We start from the raw sequence: 19,167 nt of genomic DNA on the forward strand, positions 1-19,167 counted from the left end.
TTGTTGGCAACCCACTTCTTTATCTCGATGACTTCCCACAACTTACTATAATGATAATGAGGCATCTTGCCAAGGACATGAGCATCCTCAACACAAATGTGATGCTTAGTCTTTGTAGAATTCTCAATAAGTGCCAAAGAGCGAGAGTGATTATGCTTAATGTCCACAACATGCTCTTGAATTCTACACTTGATAGAATGACCCATTTCACCTATATAAGGCTTCCCATAAAAAAAAGGATCAACCTCACATTGTTAAATCAATTTAAAAATAAAGTAAAATAAATAAATAAATATAGTTATTAATTATTAATAATTAAACTGACCTACATCTATCTTAATTCAGGATCTATCAAGTGATTAGAGAGATCAAATATCTCAATGTGAAAACCTATTTTTAATGTAAAATTCAAGAAATGTTTGCACCTTGAGAGATTTTTTCGCTCTCGGCCTTTGATAGATTCAAAATTAAGATGGATCTAGGCTAGTTTAATTATTAATAATTAATAATTTTTTTTATTTTTTTATTTTTTTTGTCATTTGATGAGTCAAAATGCTTTACTTGACAATGATTATTAACATCCACTAAGGCCTATATGGCCTACTAGACTTTAAGAAAGTAAGAGTTTAATTAAGATTCTTTAACATTTCATTTCTATGATAAAAAAGAAGGGAGATTTTGAAAATTAGAATGAATGTGAGTAAGAGTTGGACAATCCAAGAGAAAATTCTTTTCTTTTTCAAGCCTCTTAGTATTGCAAAGGTGGAAGACTCTTTAATCCCAAGGTGTTTTGGGGATTTACCAACATTCGATTTCATTTTCAAGATCATACGGGAGTTAGTTATTATCTTGGCAATGTTCATTCTTCTTAGCACTGGTCATGATAGAAAGATAATTTTAGTTTTCAAGAGTGAGCTTGATCATCTTCTCATAGTATCTTAGCTTCCTTCTTCCCTCTAACTCCTCATTGTCCCACATGTTATCATTAAATTTGAAATTAATAATATTTTTAATATAATTATCCTTATTCTTCAAGATTATCTCCTCCTTTACTCCTCAATAGTCTACTGACCTCGCTTGAGCTAGATGTTGGACACCAAATCCGCTAAGGGTTGGTGTGGAATGTGAAAAGTCATTGGAGTCTAAGAGACCACTTGGTATATGAAAGCCAAGGGTCACAAGAATGTATTATAAATGTATATTTTTGTTAATAGAAATGTAATTAATGTTTATCCTATTTGGTTGTTCATTATTGTAGTATGTTTAACATGGTATTAAAGTGAGTCTTTTCCAGCCCTGGTCCAATTTGAGCCACTTGTTTTGTGGCTATTATGAATCTGACCACTCCTATAAAGGTTCACCTTTGTTTTCTCAACATTCACTCGTCTCTTAACTATTACATCTAAAAAAACCCTAATTCTCCCTACCAACTATGTCTGTCAGTTGATTGTTCTCCTGCCAATGGGTGCACCAAACATTTTAGAAATGTCTCCTACTTATGTTTTTTCAATTATATTCTTTGCTAATTTGCAAGCATCCACATTTCACTAACATATTTTGGACTATGTTAATGGTAGCAAAGGTCATTCAAAATATTGGCTTGAAAAGCTAGGGCACAACCCCGTTGGCAATGACATGAGTTCATAAGGATTTGAATCATTAGTCTGCCATTAGCTACACAACACCCACTACATATCGGTCAAAGTTTGAATGTTTGGAATGCCCCAATGCGCAGTGTCCATGCGTAATTCCTAACGATTCACACACAATGTTGAATCCAACACTTTCAAGAAGAGATTGTTGAGAGGTGTATGTCATATGGGTTAATTAAATCATGGTATGTGCATTTAATATCAACCATTTCTAAGCATTAAATGATGACTTATATGCATTGAACAATGCATTTTAGTGGTTGGTCGTTAAATATGTCCTGGACTATGGTGAAGGGTAGAACTTAGTTGAATAGTTTAATTTTGCATGAGTTAATTAAAATCATGCGTTGAAGTTATATATGCATTGACATTCATATGTATACATTATTGTAATGTTTGTTGGTCGAACCTATCTTGGTTCATATTATATGCTGGCATGAAATCTGCATATACATTGGTTCGTGTACGATGTATGATGTCATACGTTGATTCATGTATGATGGGATGCACTAGTTCATATTTATGTGACATGGAAGTTATAATGCATTGAGCTTGAACACCTGGAGGTGCATTAAAATATGTTGATTGCGGTGCATTGGTTTATCTCCTTCATATGTGCGTTGAATTTTATTGGTGTCACTATTCATATGTGCGTTAAATTTGAAATTTTTCTTGATGTTGAGGTCAACATTTACTTCCATCACAAAAAAGACCGAGCTCTATTGTAGTGGAGAATTCACTGTGATTGCTAGATGCGCACATTAAGGAAGCTTTTCAATGAGCCACATCTAACGGGGTCTGCATATTGTGCATGCTATATATATATATATATCCATTTGGTTGTTATGCGATCGTCAATGCTATATTTCATATTGTTCGTACTAACCCAATATTTTAAAACAAACCTGAGATTCCACCTTGCTCGCACTTAACCAAAAGAAGCGTTAGAGAATAAGTCTTGCAAGAGGTGAACAAGAGTGAAATATGTGAATGGTACTCGAGCTCCAACTATTGTGAGAATTGCACATGTATATTGAAGGATGGAGTAGGTGTGGGCTACCTACATGTTTTTATCAATTGTGGGTCTCATTTAACAAGAATCATGAAAGTTCCTTTATGAAACTTTCGCCCCTTGCATTCTACATTCATAAGTGTGGGATATGCACAAACATTCCCGTGAGGCACCTAAGAAGAATCTTACTAGTTCAAACCACGGTTTGAATGCAAGATAGAGTCTAGGCTGAATTATCTAGGTATTCCATGTGAACATTTCTCAATTTAAAGGATTGGAAGGAGATACTCTGAAAATATTATATAAGTAGTATAACATCGATGCTCCTCTAACCATAAGTTCAGTAAGTTTTGCACATTGAGATTTTTACTCCTATTAGTGCTCCTAGAACCCCAGGCAATTAATGATCTTGGTGCACAACTTTCATATGCATTAGGGACTATTTATATTCTTTAAAGTTGAGTTATTTTGCATTGTATAAGATATCTATTCATAATTTCACTAGTAATTTTACATTCTAAGCAAGTGCATTTGTAGTTGAAGCATTGTTGTGAATTATATCGACTTGATGATTAAAGTTATTGAATACCCTAATCCATTCCACTATTGATGGGATGGTAAAAGTCATTAAGGAAAATCTTTTCAAACTTGCTTGCAAAAATTCACAAGGAAAGATAGAGTTTTTGCAGCTTGAGTCATAACTACAACGAGAGGACTTACTCGTGCAAGCCTGGCCTGCAATACCCAGGATTTCCTCTCTTCAATTTCAACATACACCTCAGTTGATGCCAATCAAACACCCCAATGGCTAATTCTAAATCATTCATGTAAAAATTTACTGCATTTCCAACGCCTACCGATCGCCTTTTACCTGTTATAAAGGTTCTAGCGCCGACACCATCAATCGATCTGTCCTTCTAATCATCTTTCATGGAGAGGTCAGAATATTATAATGAAATAAGGCAGATAATCAAATCACTGGACTAATCGTATAACAGAATAACCTTCATTGTTAGAACAACTCGGATAAATGGTCTCAAGGACCTCCGCTTGAGATTCGAAATCTTCCTCGTTGCCTCAGGTAGGAAGCTTCGCTCCACTTATAATTTAAACGCCATTACACGTACTTCAGGCAAATTGTGATTCAATTCAAGAAAATGTCACATAAACCCAACTGCACCCACGCTTGCAGGTATTAATATACAGTTATATATATATCATCGGCAACCCTCTCCACGCATACAGATATGTAGTTAACAACAAATAGGTAACTATTGGTTTGAATGGCTAAGAACCGCTCTGCCAGTGGACACCCTCTCCACCTGCACAGTTATATAACTAACAGTCAATATGTTAGGAACGCTCTGCCCTTTCCATACATATAATACCGCCTTCGAGCCAAACGCTGGAGAATTTGCTTCCAAAGTATTTAATACACATGGTTATATACATCCACGCTTGCAGGGTGGTATTAATACATAAGTTTATATATATCAAATACAAACAACTGTACCATGTGGAAGTGGCGGAATTCTCAAATGCAGTGTGTAAGGTTTGGTAATTCTTTCACTGGAAATTGCGCCTGAGGTTCGAACTTATACTGCACTGTCACCCAATTGTATTAATACACAGATCTTTCAAACATTCACTGGCAATTTACTAATACTGAATTCTGTCTCTTGGAATCGATCCATTGAGATTGATTTGTTAACTCCATGATTTCAATTAAGGCACAGGCTAATTTGATAACTCCATAATTTCACACAATTTCATATAAACAAATAGTCATTCACACTGATGTCTTCACAACCAAATTCTATGAACGTGTATTCAACTTAAAATCTAGTTACAAAAATATTCCACCACTTAATGAATCGAGCCCCACAATTCTGAAAACACATTAAAAAATGCAATTAAATACTTACAACCTTTCTTCGTGGCCAAATATTCAACAGTCGTGGCCTTACAATTTGTTGAAGGCTTACAACCTTGCTGTCTAAGCTTACCCTCCTTCTCTGTCTCCTCTTCAATGCCTTTGAGGCTTCATAATTTATTAAACTTAGCATGATCTAAAAATCCTAAAATCACTCAACTAAAAGCTCTAAGACTCTACATGCAATGCATACATATGGCAAAAAGCATCTCCTCAACTTTATTCCATCTTTTTTCCTGTTCTAAAATAGAAAAGCTTTCCTTATCACTTAATGGTCCACATCCATTCCTTTTATGCGTAAAAGCTCTCCTAGTTTTATTTATTTATTTTGAGAATATCTAATTAAAAGCCTAAATATTAAAGTGACTTGGAATTTAGGAAACTAATTCCACAATTGCATGACCCCTATGTCTATTATTTACAATAATTTCCCTTTGGGCTGAATGCTCCCGCATCATACTCCCAAGGTAGAAAAATTTCATGATCTCCTGATCATGTGTTCAGATCTATGTTTGCCTAGATCCCATATCTTGTACTGTAACTTTCCATTTGCCACTGCTTTTGTCTGTTGCTCTTCTCAAGGTCTCCACACTTTATGCTGCTTTGCTCCACTAGTTGTACTCTTGCAATCTTCTGCTATCTTCCTCTTGCTGCTTCTCTTTTGCTTCACTGCTGCTGGTCTCTTCCAGAATTCCTTCATCATCGTCCACCTCATCATTTCAATTTCTTTGTCTATCAGATTTTCTCCAGCTTCTTCAGTAAGACCTGTACTCACAAAACAATTGTTAGAAAAAAAAATATAAGGCATCAATGCCTCTTCTGCTGCTATCAATGTTGTCTCAGCTGTCATCATAAATGTCGCCCCACATGTTGCTCTAGATGTCACTATGGATGTTGCTGCCTCCCAAACTTCCTGTCCCTCTGGAACATTCCTTTGCTCAGCACCTGCAATTTCATCTGCAACTTCTTTCTCTGGTTCAAACGTCTCCAGCAAACATTTCAGCATTTCATCAACATGCTGCAAATTAACTCTAGCATAACTTCCATCTTCCCCTTTAACAACCTTTAGTAATTGTCCACCATCATCTTGATTGATTCTGCCAATCAAATCAAGTCCTTCAAACATTGTAGCCTCATCTTTTAACATTGTAGCAGCTCCAAAATTTCATACACCAGTCTTCTCTTGGCTATACAAACAAGCAAACTCTTTCTTGTCACCCATGGTAACAAGCCTCTGTTTATGAGACATGACTGTCTCATTTTCTACTCGCAACAATTCTTCTTCTCTCGAGACAATTCCAAGTGATGAACTGTCTTTTATATCACCTGTAAACACAATCAAATTGTCAGCATTAAAATCATAAGACCCAATGGTCTTACTTGTTGATTTAGTCATCTGAAAATCTTCACTGGCTTTCTCCTCAGCTTTCTCTGGCAACACTTCAGTATGCTGCTCTGAGTTTCTTCCCAACTTCTCTGTCAGCACATCAGTATGCTGATTCGCATTCACCATGAGACTGTCAGCTAGTCTTGTCTTCTTACCATCTATCTCCAAGATGTCTTTCTGCTCTCGTTCACTATACTGAACTCTTTCATCTGCTACAATATTTCTATCATACTCTGAATTTATCAACAAGTATTCCAACAAGGCAATTTCTCTATAGCATTGCTGGAGCATATCATCATCACCTGCAGTGATACATAAACTTTCAGTTTTCATATCAAAATGTTCAACAGTATCAACTGTTACTTTCCCTATCTGCGCTCCAGACCGATTCTCTTCTTCAACATCCACAAGAATTTTCTCTTGTACTATAACAACAAAAGCATCACTACTTTCTTTTTCAGAGTACTTATCATTTTCTGCTTCCTCTGTCTTCATTTCCTCCTGACATCTTGCTATCTCAGCATCGATCTGAACATTCTTCAGATTCAACTCTTCTTGAACAAACTCTAAAGCTTGCTCATCTCCCTGTATTGTACCTGCAAACATACACAACTCATTAGTTTTAAAACCACAAGACTTTTCAGTCTCGACTGCTTCCTTCAACATTTTTCTTTTAATATATCTGCATGTGGGATTTTCAAACTCCAACTCTGGCGCAAGAACTCTAAGTCCCTTTTTCAACAAGGCAATCACAATTTGCCTCAACCTCCTCTGCAACTGTCGCCAAATCACTCTCTTTCCCTTCAGTGGAAAGATCCATTTTCCTTTCCGATTTTCCCGCTCTTGTAGCCATTCTTCTAGTACCTGCAATTGTACCTTTATTTCTGCAATCTCTCTTTCTCGAACCTCTGCAGTCATTTCATCTCTGTGGCATTTCTCTGAACCTCTTCTTCCTCTAGAAAAACTCCCTCTGCCTCTGGCAGACTGCTTCCTCGTAAGTTTCTCATTCACCATGAGTTGTACTAGCCTCTGCAACAACAATCTCTCTTGCTGCAACTTACCTCACCAAGCTCTCCTCACTCAGTCTTTTGGTAAGTACTGGTTCACTGCCTCTGGAACCTCTTGAGCACTCCTCTGCTCTCTCTAGGCTATCTCTTCAACTCACCTTCTTCTTCTTCACGACACTGCAATTGTCCTCCCTATCCAGCCTTCAGCTGAATGCCAGGTTCACTGCCACCTTCTCTGCAACCATAAACTTCATTTACAAATTTCAAATCAGAAAAATAATCTCACCTCTTAAGATCTTGCATGATCTTGTCTTCTTTCCTCTTCTGCAATCCTGTTCACTTGTGTAGTTTGCATATCAGATTTAAAAATCATTCATCACACTTAAGTTCTCAAAAAAAAAAACATCTTCAGCTGAGCATTCTAGCTCTGATACCACCTGATGCAAGCCTGGCCTGCAATACCCAGGATTTCCTCTCTTCAATTTCAACATACACCTCAGTTGATGCCAATCAAACACCCCAATGGCTAATTCTAAATCATTCATGTAAAAATTTACTGCATTTCCAACGCCTATCGATCGCCTTTTACCTGTTATAAAGGTTCTAGCGCCAACACCATCAATCGATCTGTCCTTCTAATCATCTTTCATGGAGAGGTCAGAATATTATATTGAAATAAGGCAGATAATCAAATCACTGGACTAATCATATAACAGAATAACCTTCATTGTTATAACAACTCGGATAAACGGTCTCAAGGCCCTCTGCTTGAGATTCGAAAGCTTCCTCGCGGCCTCAGGTAGGAAGCTTCGCTCCACTTATAATTTAAATGCCATTACACGTACTTCAGGCAAATTGTGATTTAATTCAAGAAAATGTCACATAAACCCAACTACGCCCACGCTTGCAGGTATTAATATACAGTTATATATATATATCATCGGCAACCCTCTCCACGCGTACAGATATGTAGTTAACAACAAATAGGTAACTATTGGTTTGAATGGCTAAGAACCGCTCTGCCAGCAGACACCCTCTCCACGTGCACAGTTATATAACTAACAGTCAATATGTTAGGAACCCGCTGCCCTTTCCATACATATAATACCGCCTTTGAGCCAAACGCTGGAGAATTCGCTTCCAAAGTATTTAATACACATGGTTATATATATCCACGCTTGCAAGGCGGTATTAATACATAAGTTTATATATATCAAATACAAACAGCTGTACCATGTGGAAGTGGCGGAATTATCAAATGCAGCGTGTATGTTTTGGTAATTCTTTCACTGGAAATTGCGCCTGAGGTTCGAACTTATACTGCACTGTCACCCAACTGTATTAATACATAGATCTTTCAAACATTCACTGGCAATTTACTTATACTGAATTCTGTCTCTTGGAATCGATCCATTGAGATTGATTTGTTAACTCCATGATTTCAATTAAGGCGCAGGCTAATTGGATAACTCCATAATTTCACACAATTTCATATAAACAAATAGTCATTCACACTGATGTCTTCACAACCAAATTCTATGAAACGTGTATTCAACTTAAAATCTGGTTACAAAAATATTCCACCACTTAATGAATCGAGCCCCACAATTCTGAAAACACATTAACAAATGCAATTAAATACTTACAACCTTTCTTCGTGGCCAAATATTCAACAGTCATGGCCTTACAATTTGTTGAAGGCTTACAACCTTGCTGTCTAAGCTTACCCTCCTTCTCTGTCTCCTCTTCAATGCCTTTGAGGCTTCATAATTTATTAAAATTAGCATGATCTAAAAATCCTAAAATCACTCAACTAAAAGCTCTAAGACTCTACATTCAATGCATAATATGGCAAAAAGCATCTCCTCAAATTTATTCCATCTTTTTCCCTGTTCTAAAATAGAAAAGCTTTCCTTATCACTTAATGGTCCACATCCATTCCTTTTATGCCTAAAATCTCTCCTAGTTTTATTTATTTATTTTGAGAATATCTAATTAAAATCCTAAATATTAAAGTGACTTGGAATTTAGGAAACTAATTCCACAATTGCATGACCCCTATGTCTATTATTTACAATAATTTCCCTTTGGGCTGAATGCTCCCGCATCACTTACAACAAAAGATTCATCATTTTGAACTTGTTTTTGTTTAGAAAAATCCCCTTTTTTAGTTTGAAGTTGACTCCCATCAACATGAAAAAATTAATCAAGATAGTAAAGTTGAGGTTGATTTGAGAAAAAATTTACATGCCGAAGTATAAATTCAGCCTGCACTTCCCAAGCCCATCATCGGACCTTGGGAAGAGCTTGTCAAAAACAAGAAAAAAACATATCTTGGACATGAAAAGGATGTTTCCTTTCATAATCCAAACTATTCTATGCGAATCCAATTTCAAAGTGTTGGATTTCTTAAGGACAACTCATAATCACCTGCCCCTCCTCCACAACAAAAAATTGTCAAATGCCACAGAGTTGGCCATGCAAAAGATCATTGTTTTGATCTTATCCATGTGAGAATTGTGCTCAGCATAATCATCATTCAAATAGATGCTTTAGAAACAAGCCTCCTGCAAGAACAAATATTTACCTTGGATGGATTGCTTCTTGGCAATGTGCTTCAATAGCTAAGAAGGTATTTCACTCGTATCACATAATTTGTTCTCAAGTTTTGAAAAGTCTTGCTGTTGTTTTCCTCATATTCTTACCTTGTATCTGATAGGGGGGAATTGATGGTCATCTACAAGTTTCAAAGATAAAACAATTGAGTTTGAGCCACAACATGAACCTCCTTCTTGAGCCTACAACCAGAGATAGGCATACTTAGACTCCATTTGTAGCAAGAGACAGAAAGAAGCCTTTGAGCATGCCATTTGTTAGTGTCCTTCCTTAAACCACTGCAGGTTGCAGAACCCCCTTTTCCAAGTTTAAGGTCTCCCTCTTCAAAGATTTAAGGAGTACTTCCTCTAGCAGAAGACTTAAAATTCTTGCTAGATTTTGAAGAGTTTTGGGAATCACACTAAGCGTTCCTTTGGTTGGTGGCCTTCCTTAAACCACCGTAGTTTGAAGACCTCCCTTTTTCTAGTTTGAAGGTCTCCCTCTTCAAATAATTAAGGAGAAATTCTTCTAACAGAACCTTCAACTTCTAACCATATTTGGAAGAGTTCCAGGCACCGCACTGAGCGTTCTAGTGTCCATGGTTATCCTTAAACCATCGCTAGTTGAGACTTCGAGTTCTCCCACCTTATGCAATTATCTCAGACATAACATTCAACTTTTTTTTGTCATGCATTGTTTTATTTTTGTATTAGAGTCTATTCTTGGACTCATATATACCCATTCGGATTAAGGGGGGAATGTTGGAGACCTAATCTGCTAATGGTTGGTGTGGAATGTGAAGAGTCACCAAATTCCAAGAGAAACCTTGGTCTATGAATACCAAGGGTCACAAGAATGTATTATAAATGTATATCTTTGTTAATATAAATGTAATTCACATTTATCCTATTTGGTTGTCCATTATTCTTGTGTGTTTAACACTAGAGGTAAGGCTTTTGGCTAGAGTTAGAAGTAATTTTAGGAATCTTCTTGGCTTCCATGTTTTATAACTTCTTTTTATACATGAGATACCTAGTCATAACTATTCTTTCAATGGGGAAAATGATAACTTCAATCAAGAGGATAGGGTAGGGAGTATTAATCTTGAGGTTGTAGGTTATAAATTGCTTTTGGATTAGCTCAATCTTCCTCCATGATTATCTATATAATTTGTAACCTCAAACCTCACATTAATATGAAATAATAGGGGTGATGAGAGTCTAAAAGAGGATTTTCTTACTCGATACCCAAAGATCTGTCCACTTCTAATTGTTTTCAAGTCCATAATAATATTTCTAGCCTCCAATCATCCTTTTATTGATTCTATAATTCCAATTGAGTTGATGATGAATGTCGATTGCTAGATATTTGTACCAAAAAACTTTATCCAAGTAGTTATTATCATATGTAAAACTATCATAGTTGATCTTGTTAATATTAATAGTCATACCCATCTTGGAGTAGTAACCCTCGAGGATTCTAAGTTTCTTGTCAAGATCGTCATGACTTTTGGATAAAAGAACACTATTACTAGCATAAAGGGGATGAGTAATCACCATACAAATAATCTTGGGGCCTTCACATCCTATATCTTCGAAACCGGTCCGAATGGAAAGTGGAATCCACCTATGGTATTCATCCACCCATGGCATTCATTCACCCATGGCAGTGTAAGTGGTATCCACCCATGGTATTTACCCACCCATGGGATATACTTGTGGTAACTAAAAAAGAATATAAGTAACAAAGCACATATTTTAAAAGGACATATTTTCCACCATAATGTAACTTTTACAATTATTCTTTGTTTTAATTAAAATGATTCTTCATGGTTTTGTTTATTGTGTGTTCTCATATTTTTTTATCATTTCAATTCTTATATCTTTGGAGTCTCCCCCAAAGATCCGGATCAGTGGTATTATAATTAGGTTACGACTTCATGGGAATGAGGGTTTGAAGCATATTTGAGTTCCAAAGTTTTCTAGAAATATTCATAATAATTTATGCAAGTTCCACTACCTCCACAAATCATTTTAAAAGGTTCAAAATAGATCATTTGAAATTATTTTCTATTATCTCAGATGGGTTCTTTACGAAATTTGATTTCCTTTCCTTGTTTGAGAGATATGAGCAATTGAAGTTACACATGTCTGGAATGTTGTGCAGCCGTGCGTACCATGAGTTTCTAGAATCATTTTCTTAGTCCACTTGTCATAAAAGTTCAATTTTCTTTATAAATATAATTATCTCTTCAATACCTCATATGGGTCTTTAACAGAATTTGATTTCATCTTCTGTAGCAGAAGTTATCAACAAAGTTGTAGCAAGGGGTCTATAATGTGAAAGAAGCCTTTACAACATCTCCTTGGATAGGAGAATCTACTAGAAAAACCACCATAGTTTTACCAAGTATACTGACAAGCATCACATTTATGGGTCACCCACAAAGCCAAGGTTATGGGTCAACTACACAAAACCCTTGTTGTTGAAGTCCATTTGCTAGGCCATATATTGTTGGTATCACAGTTGGTCACAAGCATAATAGGGTATCTCTATCCTCGGATACTTGTTTGTCATCATTATGGTTCATCCACAAATTTAAACTTCGTCAAAGTCCATTTGAAAGGCTACTATCAATATCACAGTTGGTCACAAGCATTACAGGATATCTCTATCCTCTTATATTTGTTAATCATAGGTATGGGTTAACCACACAAAACCCTTCTCTTCAATGGCTCTTCATATTCAACGAAGGATTCTTAGGAAGGAACATCACACAATGGGGACCATTTATTCTTAAGGATGAAGTAATGGTCTAAATGGAAAGTGGCATCCACCAATGGTATTCATCCACCCATGGTATTTATCCACCCATGGTATTGTAGGTGGTATCCACCCATGATATTAATCCACCCATGGTATTTATCCACCCATGGTATTGTAGGTGGTATCCACCCATGGTATTCATCCACCCATGGTATTTATCTACCTATGGAATTTACCCATGGTATTGTAAGTGGCATCCACCCATGGTATTCATTCAACCATGGTATTTACCCATGGTATTGTAAGTGGCATCCACCCATAGGATTCATTCACCCATGGTATTTATCCACACATGGAATTTACCAATGGTATTGTAACTAAAAAATACTACAAGTAACAAGTCGAATATTTTAAATTGACAGATTGTTCACCACAATGTAGCTTTTACAATTATTCCCCGTTTTAATAAAACAATTTCTTTGTGGTTTTGTTTACTATGTGTTCTCATATTTTTTTATCATTTAAATTTTTTAGATGATGGGGGCCTCCCCCTAAGATTCAGATCATAAACACTCTTCTATCTTATCAATATAAATGTCAAAAAGGCTAGGGGATAAGGGACACCCTTTTTTAGCTCTAATATTGCATTTAATTTCTTCTGAGCAACTCCCGATGGTCCTAAGATTTGCAATAAAATTCTTGTATAGCCTAGTCATAATAACCATCAAATTGATAGGAACCATTATCTCTTCTACCATCTTCCATAGCTTTAATATCTTGAGGAATATTGTCGAACACTTTTCTAAAGCTATAAGAAAAAAAACATAAGGGATCAATTTTATTATTGTGACATTCCTCTGTAATGATCGTAAGAGTAACAATATGACCTATATTTGAGTGATGTCTCATAAACCCAAATTTCCATTTATATTTTTACCATGGATTTCAAGCCCAAGGATAATCTTATTTTCCAAAATGAGAAAATATAGCTTGGCTAAAATGTGCTTGATCATAATCTTCCTATAGTTAGAGAGAATCTTTTTATCCCCACTTTTAAAGATAATCTCAATAAGGCTTTGCATACAAGACTTAGGGAGACCTTGTTTCACTACCAAATTGAGGAGTTTGTGTATATGATGGATGATGACAAAGCTTCACATTTTGAAAATTTTAGCTTGGTAGTCTTCAATATCCCTAGCTTTCCCATTAGCAAGTTTCTTAATCTTGAACTCAATATATTCCAAAGAAAAATTATCCATATTTATATGAGTGTTCAAGATAGTTCCCAGGGTGTCAAGGGAATCTTCAAGATTCTTAAGATATATATCATAGTTCTTTTAAGGGATCAAATTATTTTCTTTTGTTTTACAAACAAGAATTTTCTTCCAAAACATTATGGGCTCAACTTTCGAAAGGTGAGGAAGATGTTCTTGCCTCCTATTTATATAAGATATTTTCTTAATTTTTTGATAAGAGCTTTGCATATATTTACTTTTTCAAGCATTATGGTTTCACTAGGACTATCCCTAATCACTCTTCTAGCAATTTTACAATAATGATCATACCAAGAGTTAGAAGAGATATTATTCTTCTTATAAGAAACCTTTGTAGAGAAATTGTTAATGGTAGTGGAAAAGGTTGTAGTAAAATTGTGGTAGATGTGATCAATTTTATCATTATACGTTAAGAAATATAAATCCCTATTTACATCCTTTACGAAGACATCCATTTTAATTTTGCCAACACACATGTTCTTTTGAATTTCACAATTCTCTTGCATGTGGATGGTGTGTATGTCAAGGCTTAGAGTTAAGGTTACAAGTCTATGGTCAAAATCAGGCTCGTGGTTATTTAGTAGGTAAAGGTTAAAAATACGGTTAAGGACATGGATATCAGATATTGCATAATACACACGAATGCCAAGCCCATGAATGCAACTCATCTAGATAGAGTTTGGAAACTTATTAATTTCATTACAAATTATCAAATCTTGGGAATTATAGAGCATGATTAGCTCGGTACCAAATAAGTTCTCTGTTATGTCTTCAAAATTTCTTTTGAATCTACTAGCTAAGTCAAAGTCCTCATCTAGCGAAAGGATGCAATTAGAGAATGCCTCTGGGTGCAATTAAAATACAAAAATAATAAAATCTAAGTGTGTGTAGATATATCTATATATATATATATATATATATATATATATATATATATATATATATATAACAAGATTCTTAACCATGAATATTTATCCCCACTTATCATGGAGATTCTTAATCTATAAATAAGGTTTGTTACAATATCAATGTCGTGATCCAATACCATGGCTTATGAATACCATATGCCTAAAAAATCATAACTCATTTCATATGGCACTTGTTTATATGTAATTTGTTTATTTATTAATTTAATTAAAAAGGAAAAATACATCACTGCTTTGGAAATAAATTAGCCTTTGATTTGTGCATACTATAAAAAATATTCTAAAATATTATATAAAGGTTAAATCTCTACCTTCCACTAAATAAATTTTGATAATTAAATAAAAAATTTAAATACCTTATTCTAAAATTAATATGCCCATCTGTTAAAAAAATTCATTTTATTTTTATTGAATTGGGTTAATATTAATATGTCATATAACTTACATGTTATTCTTAACATGTACTTATTTTTTCTTTTAAGTTATAATGAATGGTAGGCTACCTTGTAGGCATTACATGCATGATTTGGAGAGCATGTCATGTGTTACTCTTATCCATTTTCAATGAATGTGATGAAAATTAAAACGAAGTGATTCATAGATGGAGATTTTTATAATATTAAAATGGAAATGGATGCTTAAAATAGCTATTGGTTTTATAAATTATATATGATTTGTTGTTCTATTACCACTCTATATATTTTGAGTATTTTGATGGGTAATACGGTATGAATTTAGGGAATATATTGAAATTTCTCTATTAAAAAAAAAAAACTTTAAATTTTATTAATTTTTTTTTAAATGTATTGTAATTTTTGTAGAATAATATATTGATAATTTTAAATAGCTTTCTTTAGAAAATGAGTATCTAATTGGTGGTATGTTTTTGTCATATTTGTTTTTACATAATTATTTGTTTATATTTTTTGTGCATTTTTTTTCATTAATTAGAGAAGGAAACATTTTGTAATTTTATTTTTTCCCATTTGGTATTAGAGCTCGATCACCTTATTTTTGGGTATTGGGGATAAGGTTTTGTTTGGGTCTAATCATGGTTTGAATGAGATCTTCCATAAAAGAAATATTGGTTTTTGAAAAATGGAATATTTAATGGAATATTTGTGATGCAGCACATTCTCTACTATGAAAAATTAACAATAGAAACCATTGAAAAAAAAGGAAAGGAGCCCTATCAATCTTTTTTGGTTGATTTAGTGTTGAGAATATATTGTAGTGAAAATTTGGAAGAAGTTGGGGGACATGTACTACGCAAAATTCATAGTCAACAATCACCATCATCCTTCTTATATCCCATGAGAATGGGTGATGGTAATTCAATAGTCAAGTAACATATTGGGTTTGATATTAGAATGAACTAGTTTAACTTAATTGAATTCAAGATTAATAAGAAGGAGCATTGCTTGACCCTCCTATTTTCTTTGTCAAATACATGAGACAACTTGGAAATGGTTGTTGAAAGCATCACAAATAAATAATTTCACAGGAGATGAGGTGGAAGGATTTTGAGATGCCCTTGTTGTTCAAGGAAGATGAAAGAAAAAGGAAATAAAAGGGAGAAGGGAAGATATAAATCTTGTGGGGGATCTAAGTCTCCTAGAAATTCCAAGGCAAGATGTTGGAATTGTGGCAAGGTCAATATTACATAAGAGACTACAAGGAAGAGAAAAATGGAGAAAGAAAGAAAAAGAATATGAATTTGATAATGGATCAAAAAAATTCTTAGGAGAATGGTGGAGCTGCCTTTGTTTGGACTTAGGTACCCCTGCATGTCAAAATGAAGGGTTTGATATATTATAGACCTTCCAACCACATGGCTACCCATCAAGAGTTGTTTCTACTATAGGAGAAATATGATAGTGGAAAGGTATACCTTAGTGTTGATGCCTCTAAAATCATTGCACCAACATTGGGGATAACCACCCGGTCTGGCCCTTAATGCAATTCCTTTTCTGTTTGGTATGGTGGCTCCGACTAGATAGTATGGGACCAGTTTCCCAATAAAATGTGCTTTGATGAATTGGTGTTTAATATATGTAACAAAATGATAGATGGTTTGGACAATAAACTCATGAAAGTATACAAATAGATCTATATATAACCCGGGTAATCCAATATCAATGCCATTTATAATGATTTCTCGTAATCAAATGCTAATTAAGATCAATCAATTGGCTACAGAAAGTTAAGCATGAATGATGATCAATTTAAACAAAGTGACATAGAACATATCGCATATCATAATAACATCAATTGTCAGCATATGTGTTTAGAATGTCAATTCCAACTTATTCAAAAGTGATATAATGCAGAATTGTTATGAACATTCACATATAACAACAATATTGAATCAAAAGATTGTTTAGTTGCATAACATGAAACAAAGGACATTGATAAAAGTACCATATGTATTTGAATCCTCTTACGGAAGTAATAGTTTGGTTCGCTCTTCCTATTCTGGAAACTTCAAAAAGATACAGAAATGAAAGTCCTCTTGAAATCCCTTTACAACAAGTTTTAACCTTGATCCCTATCTTCTACAAAAGTAAATTAAGAAGTCCATAAATTCTATATTCTTAAATCTAATTTAATAAAATTTCAGGACCCCTTCTCAAATGACATGAAAGGGTCTTTATAGCAAAAATAAAAACAAATTGTTCGTAAACGTTCTTAAGGTGGTTGGAACAGCCTTTCCCAAAATATGGGATTTCATGTTAAAAATAGAATTGCGATAACTTTTGAAAAGATGCATTGCATCTATTATTCCTCCTGCGGCTTTAACTGACAAATCTCGAGCATAGTTTGGATCTTTGGCGGATGACTCATCCTTGCATGTAACTGACCTGTGTATACTGCATCTGAGAGTTCTGGCATCATGCGATCGGTTGCATCAGCAAGACATTTGATTGTCATTTGTTGGCTATGTGGTTTGACCAAATAGAACCAATTTCTATCCCAATTGAGGCTTTTTAATTTTTTGAGTTTCTCCTCTCTGGTATTCAAATCTTGCTTCCATTGTTTTTCCAACACTTTTTCTTTTGGAAGTGTTAGGTTCCTATACCAATAGGAGTCATAATTTTGAATTACTAAGATTAAACTTTGTAATATTGTACATACCTTTGCTTTCTGCAAATGTTTTCCATATTATAAAAAATTAAAAAATGTAAAGAGGGTTTGTCCTAAAAAAATAATCAAAGGACAAAAAGAATGAAAAAGGTCAAAAAAAGATGAAAATATATGAACCCCAAAAGAAAAAAAGAGACCATGAAAGTGTGCAAGTCAAAATGCCACTACTATTTACCTTTTATGTATAATAAATGATTGTGTGCAGCTTGTAACTCATGCCACAATCCATGATATTCAAAATGTTTAAACTTGGCTATTTCATGCTTTGAATTTTATTGTTTATAGTTAGAGAATAAAATCTGATCAAACAGAGTAATCTTGGCTGATCATTAGATAGGTAGAGTGAATAAAAGGAGCTCATTAGTGTAATCTGAGCCCTTGGATGTTATCAGGGTAGAATTGGATAGTTTATTTTGTAAAGAAAAAAAAAAGATTGACAAGGGTTTGCTAGCCTAAATGCACCAAAATAAAGTGAAGATAAAATGGTAGGGTGAGTAAGTGGGTAAGTAGAAGAAAGGTTGCAGAAATGTCTTGTGATTACATGAAGAGCACTTATGATATTTTTCCAAATGCATCTTTTAAATATGCATAACTAATGCACAGAGCAAAGACAATAGTTCACAACATGATTCATTTAATATGCCTATCTTTCATTTAAACCCCTACATCACTCATTAACTTCCCCTTCATAATAAAAGATTAGTATCTTTAACTTCTTAAGTAAAAAAGGCTCAGAGCATTTCTCTGACTTCTGGAGGGACCAGACCCTCGGCTTGATGAATTAAGTGACAAAGGTGTTAAAAATCCCTTGCAAATTCATTCATCCCCCCCACAAAAACCCTTTTCCTAAGGCTAAGTCTTTTTGCATATGGAAAACCCATAACAAACATGTTCTATGTCAAAAACCCACAAAATAAAATTTATCCTAAGTCAAGCACCCTCCCCCCCACCCCCACTCATTTCCCTTCATATTAACTTTTATTAATATAAACAAAATTCCCGAAAAACCCAATTTCCCGTATGTATTTAATTCTCGTATATAAATTAGCCCCACCCTTTAGTTTAATTATAAACTATATTACTACCCATATCCCAAAGAAATTAATAACCCCGCCTTAGCCCTTAATCTCGCATTAAAGTGTCCCGATGAGATTAAAATCCAAGTTAATCTCATACTACCGCAGTTAAGTCCCCAGGTCCCCCATCAAATCACATAAATCACCCCCATGCAAATCCCATCTCTCGATCACCATCAATCACCCCTCCTCCACATCCAACAACTCTCATCCATATCGGGCCAACCCGATGTCCGTCTTTTACCCACCCGATGAAGCGGTTTTTCCCCCGGCCCCCGATGCTACGTGTCAAGTGCTGAGTGGAATTGGGTGACCCCTCCTGAATACCGCCTGCACCACAAAAGCGGTGCGATGGACCTCCCAAACCGCTTTCCCCTTTCCATCTGAAAACTGCC

This window comes from Pinus tabuliformis, chromosome 2_1 (assembly GCF_031772625.1).
Source record: "Pinus tabuliformis cultivar Carrire ecotype Pingquan chromosome 2_1, CPIR1, whole genome shotgun sequence".
NCBI classification, from domain to species: domain Eukaryota; kingdom Viridiplantae; phylum Streptophyta; class Pinopsida; order Pinales; family Pinaceae; genus Pinus; species Pinus tabuliformis.